The 17791-nt window shown below is 37.4% G+C and overlaps 1 long non-coding RNA gene across 2 annotated transcripts in view; it reads right to left on the bottom strand.

Moving 5' to 3' along the window:
• Positions 1 to 4904, bottom strand: part of LOC102117521 (uncharacterized) — a 43491-nt gene extending 38587 nt beyond the window's left edge. For both annotated transcript variants that reach the window (XR_010588299.1, XR_010588300.1), the window contains exon 1: positions 4854 to 4904. This is a non-coding gene — a long non-coding RNA (uncharacterized lncRNA). The remainder of the gene's footprint in view (positions 1 to 4853) is intronic.
• Between the last annotated feature and the right edge of the window lie 12887 nt (positions 4905 to 17791).

Genomic DNA, 17791 nt, shown 5'->3' with positions numbered 1-17791 from the left:
GTAAGATACTCCCAAATTCTGGATGAGGAGTGTCTCTTTGTAGTGAAGGATTGATAGTGGGAGTAAAAGAATCTGATGAATTTAAAACTCAGATGAGAGAAAGCAAAGCTGTCCAGATCTAAACGGAGATACCATTAGTAGTTCCCATAAATCAAATCATGTTTATAGCGAGGATACAGTTGAATTGCCATCTGGACTTTTTAACCTCGACATTTATTTCCGAATCATTCCCTAATATTGGAAGTAAACTTAACCCTTGCTTTCATCTCCAGGGTTTGCCTTGATGCCAGTTTTTTTCTCTTTAAGAGAAATGATCTGATTTTTGATAAGGACAGAATGCCATGTGTGGCATGAAGTTGGAAGAACCAGAGAAATTCTTGTGTAACGTTAAGCTATAAAAGAAAGAAAACATACTTAGCTTTAAACCACATCAGCTGAGAAGAATTTAAAGTGAAGTCAGGGGTTGGGAAAAAGCAGGAAATCTATATTTCGTCTGCTTAAGATTGGGGCACCTAAATGAAGTTAAAATATATAATTATTTGATTTCTTTCCCCCCAAAAAATCCTATGTACATATAGAAAGGTTTGACTACAAATAGAGAGAAATCCACATAGATTTTCAACAACTAAGACTAAAGCTCTCATTAAATGACTAAATAATCAAGTCACATATATCTTGAACTTTTTGGAACTCTTATTTTTCTTTTAAAATTTTCTATTGACAATGTTTACAGTGACAAAAAGAAAAAGCCAAACTTCACATATGAAGTACTCTTTTTTTTTTTTTTTTTTTTGAGACAGAGGCTACAGTGCAGTGTTGCCATCTCAGCTCACTGCAAACTCCGCCTCTGGGTTCAAGCGATTCTCCTGCCTCAGTCTCCAAAGTTGCGGGGATTACAGGCACCCGCCACCATGCCCATCTAATTTTTGTATTTTTAATAGGGACTGGGCTTCACCATGTTTGCCAAGCTGGTCTCAAACTCCTCACCTCAAATGATGCACCATGTCCACCCTCTTTTATTTTTAATCTTTAGACTTCAACACTTTACAAGGTGGGACTCATCAACTGCTTTAGTAATTAGTATAATGTTAAACATAAATCAAGTGGCTCAACAGGAAAGAGAACCTTAGGGTAGGTATTGGCAGTGATGGTGATGGGTGAGGGGTGGTGCTGAACAGTGGATACATTGCTTTCTCTGGACCTGACGGGACAGACGAGGCATGTGGATTCTTCTTGGAACAAATTTGGAATCAAATTATGAGAACACATCTTTGACTATTCAGATATTGCTATCCTATATAATAGAAAACCATTGCTTTAAGGGAATAGACATTTATGATTGAAGGGAAGTTTGTAAGCTGCAAGGCTATATAGTGGAAAGGATGAAGAATATAGACTTGGGAAATAGAAACACATAGGCTCAAATTTCAGATGTCACTTATTGGTGAAACAAAGTTCAACAAGTTTCTTAAATTCCCCTGAGTCAAAATTGGTATTACCCTTAAACTGAAGATAACAGCATCTAGCTGGAAGTTTTAACATGAAACCTAAATTATAAACAGTGCAGGTCATGACTGGATATATGGGTAGGTGATAGCTGATGTTCTATATAAATAAAACATTTAAAAAATGGGTTTTGTGTCAAATCATGAGATGATGGATGGGTGCAGCCCAAGCAACATGTGTGAAATTCACATTTGAGAGGCTTAAATAACCCCTAGAAAAACATGAAGAAACAATGAACAAGACAACCTGTGGTTTCAGACGTCAGCCTCAAACTCCAATTCAGAATGGCCGGCAATCCATAGTGATGGCTCCAACAGGCATGCAAGTGACTTTTCACCCAAGAATGTGCTGTGTTCCAGGGCAGTTAGCAATTTCTCTGATGGTTAATGATCCTCCCTATCAACCCCGGTGGAAGACAGTTATTCACTGCTACCAAGTGCAGAACTTTTTCACTTATTTTACCATTTAACTGTGAATATTATTAAAGAAAAAGATCTTTTTCTCCTCCCTTCTAACATGTTAAACTAAGAATCTTCCCACTGTGAATTACTGGCATCTTACTTTTTGACTCCTTGACAAGAAGAGTTGGAGTTACTAAAATGCTGTCATTTAAAGTGTTGGAGTGGAAACCAGAACATTACCTATATCAAGAAGGGGTTCCTTCTCAGGCATTCAGGTCTGGATAACATTTGTGCAAAATGAATGGTCCATTTGGAAATGAGTGGTTGGAAAACAGTCTGAAACTTAATACAGAATGGTGAGTCAGACTTTAGAAGCAGGTACCTTAGCTCAGGCTGTTATAGCTTCCAGCTTAGACTTGGAGGCTTATAAACAATAGACATTTATTTCTCACAATTCTCTGGCTAGAAGTCCAAGACCAGGGAGCCAGCATGATCAGGTTCTGGTGAGGACCCTCTTCTAGGTTACAGATTGCTGACTTATATCTTCACATGGTGGAGAGAGACAGCCCTCTCTGGGGTCCCTTGTATAAGAACACTAATAGCATTCATGAGCACTCTGCCATCATGACTTAACTCCCAAATCCCCCACCTCGTAATGCCATCACATTTGTAGAAGTGTATTGGGATTTCAACATATTAATTTTGGGAGGACAAATAGTTAATTCACTGAAGCCCAAAGAAACAATCTTTTCAATTGCAGGATCTCTGAAATTAGCCTATCCTTTTCCCCCATGATACAGCTCTGATCTTGTTGTTAACATCTTTCTCAGAAGTTCAGCATTTCTAGTGCCAGGAGAACTAAATGTTAACTCCTGAGAAAAAATACATTCTTTCTCCCTGGAATGTGCTCTTTCATCTTCCAATTTTAAAGTGGAATGGAACATTTTTCTTTTCTCATTTTATACATGAACCAATTCTCTTGTCAATACCAACTGTATCTCGTCAGTGTCATTTATAGTTATTATGGAAAGTTAAATGGAATGAAATTTGATAAAAAATATAAACCACTTATTAAAGCTACCTAATTGGGGAAAGGTGAGTTTAATCTACTGTTTCATTTTTAAGTTTCTGTTTCCTCTCCTTTTCCTCATAAATAGGAAAAAAAAAATTGGCACAGAAACTTGGCTCTTGAGATTGTGAAGAAAGTTTATTCTACATGGAACTTGACACAAGCTGATCAGGGAATGTCTTTTGTCTGCGGACTTTCTTTAAAAAAGAAGAATTGGTTTCTTAACTGCTTTCAAAGGTTGCCTTGATAAGTTTCTTTGTGTCATTGTATCTTTCATTTTGAGTTGAAGGTTTTTCACCCAGCCCTTATTATAGATGACCTAACATTTTGCTCCGGGGCTGATGCCAGAATCCTTTTCCTTTAGTTCCTGGCAAGGTTGCTGCCATTTCCTATCTCACGCCTTCCTGAATTTACCTAAACTGAAGTTCCAGGCTTTTGTTGAAATGCTTTTCTCCCTTCCGCTCTTGTGTACCCTGTGTCACATTATCTGCAAAAGGTTGCAACCAACTTCCCTTCACTGTGGACACAGGAAGGGGAAATGAAGAGGGGAGAAGTTACTGATCTGATTCTAGAGGTCAAGGGTGTGGGAGGGTGAATGTACATTTCTCAATAGCTTTCGCTGCCATGTGTGCTTTCCTTTGTTGACCATCCCTTGCTATTGTGTTGGGGAGTCTTTTAATAACACCCAGCAGAGTTGACTCAATGGCAATACCAAGATGAAAAAGACTTGGTTAAAAAAAAAAAAATTATATGTGCACATTTGCCTGGCACATACACAACAAATAACCAGCTATTTATTTCTGCAGGATATTCTGCGTCTGCAGCTTTTCTCACGTCATAGAGAGTATCAACGTACTTAATTCTCCCAGCGTCTCATTAAATTAAGTGTTCTTTCACCACTCTAAAGTGAATAAAACTATAAACAGAGAATTAGGGAGGAGCAGTCTGTTGTCTAAGATCACACAGCAAGTGAAAGGGCCACTGTTCAAAATCGATGCCCACCCCTGCTTTTTCAAATTTCCAGGCTGCTGTTAATGTATGAGCACACAGGCTGCTGACGTGGAAATCAAAGTTACAATCTAGGACAACTTTTTCACATCAAAAGGGCAGTGAGATTATCTTTTTGATTTAAATTATTCTCTTCTGGTGCAGCAGGCTAATTAATGTTAGTGTATTTCCATTTTTCCAGCCCAGAGATCCTTGGATGACTCTCAAAGTGCCTCACTTGCAACCTGGGTCTCTTGCAGGCCTTAATTAATGAGATTCCTCTGCTCCACTGTCTCTGCAGGGCTGATGGTAGCCCTGTGGCTCTTCCATCCAGTTCGTGGTGATTACAAAAGGAGCCTCGGAGTCATGTAATAGGCAGGACCACTGCTCTTAACAGGGTCCAGCACCTGGGAGGTTAAGGCCTGGCATGGGGCTGGGACAAAGCATGTTTACAACACCCTGAAGAGTGAGCTTGAGCTTTTCAAGACCATTGAGAGGATACTTTCGAAAGTGCAGGAGTGCATTAATGAACACACAAATGTCTTTGATTTATTAGCATCCCTTAAGCATGAGAACTAATAGAATAACACATCAAAGGTAACATTTGCGTTATGAAGGGAGGGCTCAGTAAACATGAACAATGGAGAGAAAGAAAATAGACCTTCTGTAGAGATGTCATATCCATCCTCACACCTGCTTCTGGTCGGAAGATGCAATCCTTCATTCTGAGCATTTCCTCTGGCCAAGTCCATACTTTGGGGCCAGAATTAAAGGGAAAGAAAAAGAAAGAGAGAGAGAGAGGGAAGAAAACAGAAAGGAAAGACAGGAGAGGTGAAGCAGATAAATGGAAAAATCAGTGAGGACCCAGAGAAGTAATTGTTTGCACTTACTTTAAATGTTGAAAGTTGTCTTCTTCACTGCGTAATTCAAGGACAAATAGTGAAAGTATTTTCTAGAGGGAAATAATGAGGCATCGAGAGGTTAAGTGGGCGGCTGGGAGGAGCATCCAAGGCTCTGACTTTCCGTCCCCATCCAGCTGCTCTTCCTCCTCAGTTGGGGCCAAGTCCAAGACCACAAAAGACGCACTAGGCGTCCAAATAAAGCAAATAAAACAGAACATGCAAACCTTTATGCAGACTTAATCAAAGCAAATGGATGGGACATTTTAAAGATATAACTTTAACCAGACCATTGCCTAATGGCCATATTTTCAAGTCAAAAAGTATCACAATCACATACTAATTTAAATGATCACTCTTACAGAAATTAGATAGGAAAATTTTAAAACTGTATGCATCTCTGAAACATTTAGAAATGCATTGCTCTCCAAAGCTAAATTTTGAGAGAAGCTGAGAGCTTACACTTATCGACATAATTTTTCTTCTCCACCCTTAACCTGCTTTTTATGTTACTTCCTTAATGGTCTTTCTTAAACAAACACAAAAGTAAAGATTTTCTTCTGATTTTAGAAGCAATAGGTACCTGTTTTAGAAAATTTGGAAAGCACACAAAAGTATCAACAATAAAAATAAAAGCCACCTATAAATGCAAACATACCTTTACTTTGGAGCGCCATATGGGGTAAGAGGCACTGGGAGTTAGATATGAACTGACCCAGGTTTAGCCCCAGCTCTGTCCCTCAATATTGATGAGTCTCCAGGAAAATTACTTAGCCCTTTCAGGACTCACAATGTCCTTTGCAAAATGGAGGTACTAAGAGTGCTTATATTGTAGGATGCCAAAGAGGACTAAAGGGTGTGTGTCCAGTGCCTAGAATGACAGCACTCAGCAGGTTTTATTGAGCACTAACTCTTTGCCAGATGATAAGTTCAGCTTTATGTACAGATTATCAAGTTATCAGTGGGGGAGTTGAGATTTGACACCCCACCCACAATGATAAAAAATTTTATTAAAATTCTTGCGATTATGTTTCCCAGAAATATTTTTCTAAATTTGATATTATAAAATATGTATAATTTTGCATATTATGTGGAGTGCTGTAGCATAAATCCCCAGATAATATATACACTCAAATATTTGTGACAGCTGCATGATACTTCAATATAGACTATTACATGGTTTACGTAAGTAATCCTCAATTATTGGACTTCTAAGTTTTTGTTTGTTTGCTTGTTTTTTGAAGAAAACACTTTTGTTTATCAACCTTTTAAGGAATCTTAGATTTCCCTTTACTTAGAATAATATGATTGGGTCAACATTAAGGTACACTTTTAAGGTGTAAGTTTCATCTTGATGAATTAGTTTCTATATTATTATGTCAATTATTCATGTTAATATATAAAGACAAAGAAATTCCAATTAAAACCCTAAAATGATTTATTTGAAGATCAGCTCTTTGACAGAAATTGTAAATTTCACCCAAAACACTAGTTGTTAGAATAGACAGAACTTTTTCTCAAGTGAAAAACTGAGATCTACAAAAGTTCAATTTCCTTAGTTCTAAAAATGTAAAATGAAAATTATATATGTATGTATAATTGGCTCTGAATTTTACTCTCTGAATGTAACAGCAATTTGGTCTTACTATGCTGCCCCCAGATTTAAATATTATGCTTTTATGTTTTAAAATACTACAAATGAATTAACCCCCAATTTGCCATAGGTAAACCAGTCAATACTTAGAACTCTGAATTTTTCCCCAAAGCTGCGGGGTTTGCATATGCACAGTAATGAAGTCCAAAAATCTCACTTAGCACATACATCATATAACAGAAATATTTACCAGTTGTTCTCAAAAAATAAATAGAGGTAAAAAAATAATTTCTGGGCCGGGCGCGGTGGCTCAAGCCTGTAATCCCAGCACTTTGGGAGGCTGAGACGGGCGGATCACGAGATCAGGAGATCGAGACCATCCTGGCTAACACGGTGAAACCCCGTCTCTACTAAAAAATACAAAAAACTAGCCAGGCGAGGTGGCGGGCGCCTGTAGTCCCAGCTACTCGGGAGGCTGTGGCAGGAGAATGGCATAAACCCGGGAGGCGGAGCTTGCAGTGAGCTGAGATCCGGCCACTGCACCCCAGCCTGGGCGACAGAGCGAGACTCCGTCTCAAAAAAAAAAAAAAAAAAAAAAAAAAAAAAAAAAAAAAAAAAAAAATTTCTGGACAAATGGATTCAAAACCCCAAATTGGGACCCCAACTACGTAATGACATCCCTGCTTTGTCCCAGCTCACCTGCCCACCAGACAGCAGCTTCTGTCTCAGTTGCTGGATGTATCTGGTGGCTTAGTTAGTGCAGGGTTTAAAGCAGGCAGGGTGAGGGCTGCTTTTGCGTTGTTAAGGGAGGCTGGAGAAGGGGATGGTAGAAGCTCAGGGCTGTGACCCTGTGGTGTAATGCTTGTCAGAAACTTGAAAGTCTTCAGCCTTTTATCCATTCCAAGTGTTATACATTTGGTCAATTTGTTTTGATGTCTACTTTCCCTAGCTTTCTCAAATCATTATCCCCATCACATCCTGGTTATTGCTTATCAGCTCAAATCCTCATTATCCTGATACATTTAGAAGGCAAATAAATGCAGCCACAGCACAGTAAGATACAAGGACTTGGCTGAGAGTGAGATCAGAACTTCCTGTGAGGAAGCAACAATGGACTATAAAAGAGGTCATTTAAAGCCCTTGTTAGATGTAGTAACATTCCTTAAAATCATGTGGTTTGCTTAGGATTAGGGTGCTTGTAAGTCAGTTGGAAAAAGGATACTCGTAAAAATCAGTCTTTCCTTAGCCTCTTCACTCATAAGCTACTTTTCATATTCCTTATGAGAATATCCTAATCATTATTCTTATATAATGGTTTTAATGTTTGCCTGATATTTTCTCTATGAATGTATCCTGATTTTATAAAATACCCTTCTTTGAAGACTTAGATTTTTTTCTTTCTAATTTTGACTTGCTATAAACTACACCAGGATTAACATAGTTTTAGCTATTGCATTATACATGTTCGTGATTATTTCCTTAGGGCAAATTCCTGGAGAGGGAAATGCTGCACCAATGGATACATGAGATGCCTCCCAGAAAAATCATACCAAGGTTTATTCCTGCCAGTAAATATATATAATACATGTATACATACACAGATATAAGCACACAATTATATGAGCCAATGAATAGCATATATATGTCCACATGCTTATACATATATATTAAATAATTGTCATTTTCAGTTTTTAGAACTAAAGAAATTGAACTTTTATAGTCCTCAATTTTTTCACTTAAAAATTCTATCTATTCTAAGAATAAGTGTCTTTGGTGAAATTTGGAATGTTTTGTCAAATAGCCAATCTCCAGATAATTTATGTTGGGGTTTTAATTAGAATTGCATTGTCTTTATATATTAACTTGTGAATAATTGACTTTTGTTTAACAATTAATTTTTGGATTAGAGCATTCCATGTTTCACTGTCTATTCAAGTCCTTTTAAGTGTCAGAAAAATACTTTGAATTTTGTAAGTGCTTATTGATACAAGAATTTCTAGACATTTTATAATATTAGTCTTACAGTAAATGGGATATTTTTTAATGTTAGAATCTAACTGATATGGTTATCTATAAGCAAAAGTGTTTATTTCATTATGTTAACTGTGTAACTGGTAATTTTAGAGCTTCTGTTATCAATTCCAGTAGTTCACTTTTTTAAGTTAATTATTTTCAGTTTTCCAGCTAGACAGTTATATTATCTGCAAATGATGATAATTGTTTTTCATTATATATACTTAATTACATATATTATCTATATTAGATGTTTACAGATATAATTTTTTATTATGTTGTATTTGTTAGCATTTGAAAACAACATTACACAGTGATGGGAATAGTTGGAATTCCTTTCCCTAGCTTTAATGAGAATATCTCTAGTGAATTATCATTAGGCATAATTTTGGTGGCTTATTTTATCAGAACATAGAATTTATCATACTAAATAAAGGTCATTCAATTTGTATATATTTTGAAAGTTTTATTCCAAATGTATGTTGAACTCTACCAGATGCCTTTTGGAAGATTTTTAGATGAATAGATGGTGTTTCCTCTTTGATATATTGATGAGGTAGCATATTAGTAGATGTCTTCACATTGAAAGATCCTCATACTTATAGGATAAACCCCATTTTACCGTGGATATTAGTCACCTGATAGGATACTGCTGTGGCATTCTTTAATTATGGAAAGTTGATTTTCCATGTATACTCAAGTCTGAGAGAAATTCATTTTGTTTTTATGGTGTGTCACCTCATGATAATAATTGTAGTTTTCCATTTTTTTCTCATCCTTGAAATTGGTATAAGAAGTAACTATTGGCCGGGCGCGGTGTCTCAAGCCTGTAATCCCAGCACTTTGGGAGGCCGAGACGGGCGGATCACGAGGTCAGGAAATCAGGACCATCCTGGCTAACACGGTGAAACCCCGTCTCTACTAAAAACTACAAAAAACTAGCCGGGCGAGGTGGCGGGCGCCTGTAGTCCCAGCTACTCGGGAGGCTGAGGCAGGAGAATGGCGTGAACCCGGGAGGCGGAGCTTGCAGTGAGCTGAGATCCGGCCACTGCACTCCAGCCTAGGTGGCAGAGGGAGACTCCGTCTCAAAAAAAAAAAAAAAAAAAAAAAAAGAAGTAACTATTCCTTGATGTGTGAAACACTTACATGTAATTAAGTGATGTGCCTTTGATTGGACATAAGGTGGACATTAGAAGCAGCTGTATTTTGACAAATGTTCAAATTCCTGCCAGAGTTTTTGGACAAAAAGTTTGTATGTATAGTTTGGTTATTTAGTAGAAAACCACTTTTTTTAACAAAATGTTCAACTTTATTACCACAAAAATGAAATATTTCCTTATAAATGGTCTACTGAATCTTTTTATAGATGTGAAATTTAAAAAAAATTCTATGTAGGTTATTCTGTCCTTTCTTCTCAGTAACAGAGATCTTTTTCAAGAAACTATTCTCAGATCTTATTGGTCTTTTCAAAGTCCATTCCAGATTAACCAATATTTACTGCTCTTTTAATTCATTAATTTCTGCTTTTATCTATATTATCTTCTTTCTTCTACTTTCCTTACATTCGATTCTTTTTTTTTTTTTTTGGTTCAGTTGCATATGTGATTTATTTACTTTCTTTTTAATTTTGTTTGTGTTTAATAAACACTAATACAAATGATTTTTCTTTACCTCTATGATATGGCCATCCGTACCCACAGCATAATTGCTAGGTCCGCTGGTAAGCAATCTACTTAAACTTAATTTCCCGCTCACTCAACTTTTGATTTTTACTGTGAGCTGACTCGAAAGCACTGTAGTTTCTCTATAGTTTGATTTCCTTTACTTAACGTGGGAAGAGGATAAGTCTGAAGGAGATGGTTGTAAGGTTGTAATGGTCACTTTAAGCATGGGAAGTGTTGGTCTGAGTCATTCATTTATCAGTTTTTGGCTCTTAAGCACCAGAAATTAAGGACCTAGGTCCTGAAACTATAAAGTATAGAGCTTATTTTACGAATTTCTCTTTATTTGAATGGCTATTTTCTTCATCTTTGACTGGCTGTCTATATTTACAATTACATCCTTCCATTTGTCCTTCCCAGAATTAAACCATAAATACAACTTAAAGCTGCTAGTTTCTTAAAATATTTTTAATCATCCAGAGATTCCGTGCACAAATGACAAATCTTTTTCTCTCTCCTAGCATATTAACAAAAAGTCTCACCCTTGTACCTACTTTAATCAGATCTGGCCTAATAAACGTGGTAGGGAGGCTATGAACAGAAGTTAGAAACAGCATGAGCCTCAAAGTAGAAATACGAATCCAGAAAAATTATTTGCTGAATGAGGAAGATAGCAGGAATGATTGGGGAAAACACATGCCCCAACAGCCATGAAGCAGAACTTTCATTCCAAACCATCTTTACATTAAGTTTATTTTATATTTAAATTACATTTTTATATATAGATACATGATTGACTGCACCAGGTACTATTTCTATTGTTACATTTTATATATATGTGACTCTAGATGAGGAAGGCATATTAATGAAATAATTCTTCTGTTGGAAAATGTATTTCACTATAAATTTATTTTTTTCATCTTCTGTTGAGGAAAAGGCTTATCTTCTACTTTATTATTTGAAGGACTGGTTTTATAGAAAGAAGAGCAAAAGGATACTTAGAAAAAGGGAAATACTCAGGGAAAATAGAAAGGATGGTAAGAAGAAATAAAAGTTGGGAAAATTAGTACAGCTTGTATGGAAAGAGAGTGGGAGAAGAGGCTGCACTTTACTGACTTGTTTCAAGACCCAAGTAACTTGCAATCCTTTTTCGGGGCACAAAGAACCCCTATCTTAGTAGGTGTGGTACCTGCATCACAAGTCAGGCTCTCCTGGATTCTCTGGATTCTTTTTTTTTTTTTTTTTTTTTTGCTTTCCTAATGACTAATAAGAGACATCAACTTCTCCTGTGACTTCCACATCCTTGTTCAGTTTAGGGCCTTGGGAGCATGAGATGCCTAGTCTTCCAAAAGTAAGGATTACCGATATGGATCTCGAGGTCCTTATGCAACTACAAACGTGATGGAAGATTCGTCTCTAGATCAACTAGAATTGTAGCCCATATAACCCATTAGATTTTCTAAGGCCCTCATAAAACCTACCCTGGTCTCTCCATGCTTTATCAGAAATCATCTATTGCCTGAGAGAAGATAATGGGAAAACAATGTCAATCTTATTAAGTCTTCTTGTTCATTTCTCTGTTGTCTGTATCCACTCCCTAGAATAATTTTTATGAGAGCAGTGATTTAGTTTTCTTATTCCCTATCACATCCCCAATGCCTGAATCAGTGTCTGACACATAGTAGGCCATCAGTAAATACATGTTGAACAAATAATAAACACAGAGGAATATTTTCTTACAATCTGGCTGATTGTCACAAAGACAAAGTATGTTCATCTTAAATGAAACTCAGAAGGTTGTAAACAGCATTTCAAACTTGGAACTGCTCTTTAACTGTTAAGTACATTTACAGTTCAGTTTAACACAGCCTACATCTTCATTTATAAGCCTGGTGAGGGTAAGGATTTGTGGCTTTTGTAATTATTTTGTTAATTCTCTTTCCCCAGAAGCTCCATGGTTTTGTCAGCTGAAATAGTACACCCACTATAGAGTAGAGTGAATTCAGTGTTTATTTCTGCTGATGATGAAGGAACCATTCCAAATTAATGTACCGGATTTACATTGAACATGGACAAAAATCTTTAATCAAATAAATTCATACAAAAGGAACTCAGGGTATTTAATCAGAAGAGAAGGAGACAGAGGAGGCAAAGATGCCATCTTCAAGTGTCGGGGAGTCCATATTGTCATTTAGAAGAGGGCGTGGTCCTGATCAGTGTTGCATATATTATTGCTCCTTTCCATGCCTATCTCAGTAAAGAAAATAGAGGAGATTTTAGTTCAATATAATCAGTAAACAACACTCAGGTATAACACAGAAGCAACAGTTCTCTAGAAATACAAAGCTCTCCCAAATTGTATCAATTCAAATGGAAGCTAAGTTCCTATATGACTTTTTATAAATATGGTAAGAATGACTTCTTGCCTATGTGAAAAATGAGATTCAACTAGATGGCCCATAATTTGCGTTCCAACTCTAAATTTCTAGTGTATATGACTGAATGAGTACCTGTAAAATAGTTTGCATTCCCTAAGAGGTTAGGGAGCTCTTAAAAAGTGTAAAACTGGTCACAAATATTAATTAAGAAGGTGGCAATCTATTGAGGAGCTCACTGTCAGTTCTAAGAAAAAGAAATGAAAGAATGCAATGCAGGAGTTCAATACAGAAATTTCAGTATACATTGCTGCTTAGTCCTGTAATTTTCCATAGCTACAACATCTAAGGCAGATACTTGAAGTGTCCAGCCCAATCAAACATCGTTTGCTATATGAGCACAAGTCCTTCTACTATAGGGGTTGTAGGATGGTCTTTAAAAAGTCAAGAAACTGGATTTGGAGAGTAAGGTATACTGTGATCAATAAAAGACCTTACTAGCAAAAGGCCCAATAAGGTGGGTTCTATTAATCCTCAGAGATAAGTGAATGGATATTTGAGGACTGGATTAAATATTCTCAACTTGGAGCATTTCTAAAGTTTTTTAACTTTGCTCACTCATGAGCTTAAATGTAGAGGAACAGGTGCCACTGAGCTAGGCGATCAGTGCTTAAATCCGTAAGAATCTGCAGCAGAGTTCATTGATCTGTTTCTTATCTAATATATAGTTCCATTCATTCCTCACATCTGCCCTGTGAGATAGGTATTTTTTTTTCCCATTTTACAGATCAGAGCAGAAAACATCAACATCCTCAGAATATAGCCCTAATACAGCCCAAAACCTGGACTAACATAGCTGGAATGATGAATGGGTTTTGGGAGTGAAATAGGAGATTGGAGAATAACACCCACATGGAAAGATGGAGGACTACATGTTTGGCTCCTTCAAGCTGTCTGTTCTCAGTCATATTTGGAGAAACGGAGGTAGTTGAATAACTCCTGTGGTTGAAAGCCCCTAGGATAGCTCCCAGTGACCCTGCCTCCTGACGTTCACCCACTGTGTAATCCCTTCCCCTGGAGTATAGGATGAATTACTTTATTCTCTAGAATAGAATACAAAAAAAAAAAAAAAAAAAAAGGTGATATGTTGTCATTTCTGAGATTAGGTTACAAAAGCATCGTGACTTCCGTCTTGCTTGTCCTCTCTGGCTCTCTGGGAGAACCCCAGTGCCATATTGTGGTGGAACTCTGGAAAGGCCCAGGTAGCAAGAAACTGCCATCTCCAGGAGTAAATAAGGACTTGAGGCCTCCCAACAGTAGTGTGAGTGAGCATGGAAACAGGTCCTTCCCATGGAGCCTTGAGGTGACTGCTGTGCAGGCTGACACCTTGATTGCAACCTTGTGAGAAGCCCTGAGTCAGAGACACTCAGCTAAGCCATACCTGGATTCCCAACTCACATAAATTATGAGATAATAAGTTTGCTGTTTTAAGCTGATAAATCTTGCTATAACCTGTTACACAACAAATGATAACTCATACACTCCTGTTAAAAGTGAGTTATCTTTGGGATCTAGGAGAGATTAGGAAGATTTTAGGAGGAGGAGTGGAAGATTGAACTAGAAAATCTCCGCTAATAGAAAGTCTTGAATCAGTGCAGAAAACAAACTGGGAATATACAAAGATGCTGAGACTGATTTTCCCTGATACAGATAAGCAGAGCAGGAACTATAGAGCCACTAATATTAAGTGACAGATGATGTGCCAGGAAATAATGAAACTTAAAACAGCTACCTGAACAGGTAGGGCAGTTGTTCCTACATTTTTCAATTACAAGGATGTTTTATTCTGTTTTACTCTGGGGGTGTAGAAAACCAACCTTGTCACACTCTCATCCAGCACCTTTCCTTGGCTCCCCACTATCTACACAAACATGCCTGATCTTTCTAGTGAGGCACAGCAGGCCCTCCCGTTGTCAAGCATCTTCCTGCCCCTTCAGGTTCACCTCTTGCCCATCACTTCTTCAGACTTTATGCAAGGAGGTCTCTAAATGCATCAAAGACTTTAACACCGCTTGACCTTACAGCGATGATCTCATGTTCCTGGAACGTTCTTTATCACCTTCTTCAAAGGTTAACTCCTCAGATGCTTTTATGATTTCCTGGAACCGTCCCACTGCCAAGGCAGAGTTTCCTTTCTGTGTGTCCCCTGAGGACCAGCTGTAAAGGCAACTGTAGAACACCCCATGTTGTATTGAGATGATCTTTTCCTAGGTCTTTCTTTCCATCCCTCCCTACGGTAGAAGCTGAGCTGAACTGCCCTATCACTTGAAATATTTTGTGTGTAAACCCAATTTTATAACTGTGTTTTGCTTCATCAAAAGCTTATATAGCTGCCCATTAGAGTTTAATATCAGACTGAGACAAGATCGGGATAGATTCAAACATACTCAATATATATCATTTATGTCAAAAGCAGATCATCTCAACATTTTTGTCATTTTACAGAGATGATGGTATGGTTGCTCCGTTGCTCTTAGTCTCTTTAAAATGTTTTGGTAGCTCAAAGACACCTCCCTCCCCACTACTGGTGTTCCTAAAACCTGTAGAGGTCCTTGTGCAGCCCTGTGATTTCTTGTTTTCCTGTAGAATCTGTTGACTTTTTGTGAGCTACAAAGCAAAAATAAAATAAGGAAACCCATATGTATGCTTGTGTTATATATGCATCTTGAGTAAGTTCTCAGAAGTGCTGGAGCAGTGTTTTTCAACATGTTGCAGCCTCTGTGGTAGGGTTTAATGTTGTTGTTAATTTCAATCAAACGCAATGCCAACTACTATAGTCCATGCACCCCTTTGTTATATCTGCAAAATGAAACAGGGACATCTCATGGTTCTTCTCAACTCGTGTTTAGTAAAACACCTCATATAATATTAGAAAAAAAGGAGATAGTGGCCAAAATGTCTCTAAAAAGTGACATAGTTCGAAGGCTGGAAAGGATGTCAGAGACCGGCTGGTGCAACATCCTCACTTTTCCAGTGGCAAAGGTGACTGAAAGTTGTGAACTAACAGACTCAGTCACACCGCTGGTTAGTAGCAATGCTGGGAGTGATGTGGGAACAGAGGCAAGTCAACAATTTTCTATTTTATAAGCAAAGGCAAATATCCTCAATTTTGCTTCAACTCTCTGAATATTTGGGACAGATCATATATTACCGTTAACAATGCAGATATCAGCCTTGGGCTCTGCTTCCTTTTGTCTATATAAAGAGCTCACACTAGATCAATCAACATGTTGCATTTGCATGGTGTTGTACTGGCTCACATTTTCTCTTGGATCCTGCCTTCTGTTCTTTCCATATCCCTTTTGTGTATGAAAACATGGAACACGTTGCAGTCTGCAGTTACACTGGCTGAGAACAGACATTGCATCAATCCCTGGGAGCAATAGATTCAACCTTGGGAAGCTCCAGCATGTTCTGGCAGCTGCTAGTGAAACTTGTACTATACATGTCTCCCAGAAATTTCCTGGGCATGTTGCTTTTTAAGAGAAACATTTATATAAACTACCCATTGTGCAAACTTAACATCAGTTAGTGGTTTCTCATGCAACTTGTAGAAACTTTGCACAATTCTCTAAAGAGAAAGCAGTGATTAACCCAGAAAGAGACCTGCTGAGAGGAATAGGGCCCTGAGTAACTAGAAAGAAAACCCAAGTCTGTTGGAGACAGGGTTACTGACGTTCTGATTCTTCCTTTGCCTTTTCCTTGCTGTGCTAGAGAGAAATCAGTCCACATGACAAGATTTTAAGTATATATGAAATCTTACTTTTTAGGAGTTCAAGGAGAAAAACAAACTGAAACAAACAAAAAAAAAAGCAGGTATATAAAAAACACGTGTGAAAAGGTGAGCATTTCAAAGGAGAGAGGGATAACAAATAATGAAGAAATGCACTGAAATATCCTCAAATAGATGTAAAGCAAAGTAATAATGCTGTATTCCTTTCTGCAAATTAAATTAAATACACTACATTTTATTACATTAATTTTTGTGGGTGCATAGTAGGCTTATAGATTTATGCAGTGCATGAAATATTTGGATACAGGTATGCAGTGTGTAATAATCACATCAGGGTAAATGGGGTATACATCACTTCTACTTTGCATTAAAAACAATCCAATGATACTCTTTGTTATTTTAAAATGTACGATTATATTATTTTTGATGATAGTCTTCCTGTTGCTTTATCAAATACTAGAACTTATTTATTCTCTCCATTTTTGTATCAATTAACCACCCCAGCTTCTGGTAACCATTCTTCTACTCTCTATGTCCATGATTTCAGTTGTTTCAATTTTTAGCTTCCACAAATAAGTGACAACATGTAAAGTTTGTCTTTCTGTGCCTGTCTTATTTAACTTATAATGACATCCAGTTCCATCCATGTTGTTGCAAATGACAGAATCTCATTATTTTTTATGGCTGAATAGTACTCCATTGTGTATATGTACCACATTTTCTTTATCCATTCATGTGTTGATGGACACTTAGCTTGTTTCCTAATCTTGGCTATTGTGAATAGTTCTGCAATAAACATGACAGTGCAGACATCTCTTTGACATACTGATTTTTCCCTTTGGGTATCTACCCAGCAGTGGGATTGTTGGATCATATGTGTGTTAAATCATTCTCACATTGCTATAAAGAAAGAGATGGGGTAATTTATACAGAAAAGAGGTTTGATTGGCTCACAGTTCCGCGGGCTATACAAGCAGAATGATGCTGGCATCTGCACAGCATCTGGTGAGATCTCAGGAAACTTATAATCATGGCAGAAGGTGAAGGGGGCAAAGGCATGTCACATGGCCAGAACAGGAGCAAAAGAGGGAGAGGAAAGATGCCACATACTTTTAAATGGTCAGATCTCATGAGAACTCACACTCACTCACTATTGTGAGAACAGTACCAAGGAGTTGATACTAAACCATTCATGAGAAATACACCCCCATGATCCAGTCAGTTCCTACCAGGCCCCAACTCTGACATTGGTGATTATATTTCAATATGAGATTTGAGCTAGGACATACATCCAAACTGTATCAGTATGTAGCTTTATTTTTAGTTTTTCAAGGAACCTCCAAACTCTTTTCCATAGTGATTGTACTAATTTACATTGCCACCAACAGTATACAAGAATTCCCTTTTCTCCATATCCTTGTCAACATTTATTATTGCCTGCCTTCTGAGTGAAAGGCATTTAAACAGGGTAAGATGATGTCTCAAGGTAGTTT

This window comes from Macaca fascicularis, chromosome 7, assembly GCF_037993035.2.
Source record: "Macaca fascicularis isolate 582-1 chromosome 7, T2T-MFA8v1.1".
Lineage (NCBI taxonomy): Eukaryota > Metazoa > Chordata > Mammalia > Primates > Cercopithecidae > Macaca > Macaca fascicularis.
This window is presented reverse-complemented; position numbering and strand designations above follow the sequence as displayed.